The sequence below is a fragment of the Brassica oleracea genome, chromosome C3, assembly GCF_000695525.1.
Source record: "Brassica oleracea var. oleracea cultivar TO1000 chromosome C3, BOL, whole genome shotgun sequence".
Taxonomy (NCBI): domain Eukaryota; kingdom Viridiplantae; phylum Streptophyta; class Magnoliopsida; order Brassicales; family Brassicaceae; genus Brassica; species Brassica oleracea.
The window spans coordinates 54,331,244-54,331,674 of NC_027750.1; positions in this window are offsets into that span (position 1 = coordinate 54,331,244).

A 431-nucleotide genomic window follows, 5' to 3' on the forward strand; every position below is an offset into this window, starting at 1 on the left:
ACGACGAAATATGTTCGTCGTAAAATCCATGTAAGTTTACGACGAAATACGTGGAATGAGAAATACGTCGCAATCGTTACATCGACATTACAACGAAACATGTTACCGTTATATTTAGGTGAAAACGTGTATTCAATGTGCTTTAACTTACCTAATTTCGTCGTAAAGTCGTCGTAAATATTATGTTAAAACCATGTAAAATATTCCTTGTAAAATCGTTGTTATATTTCAACTCCCACAACTCTCTTCCTCACAACACACAGACAGAAAAAAAAATCCGAAAAAAAAGATTACAAAAAAAATTCTAAGAAAAAAATGGCCGGTGACGGTAGTATTTACGAGTTACGGAGTTGGATGTATTTGCACAAAGATTCTGAAGGAGGCGTGATGAACGCATTTCTGAGCGGGCTAGAGACATTCATGCACCAGGC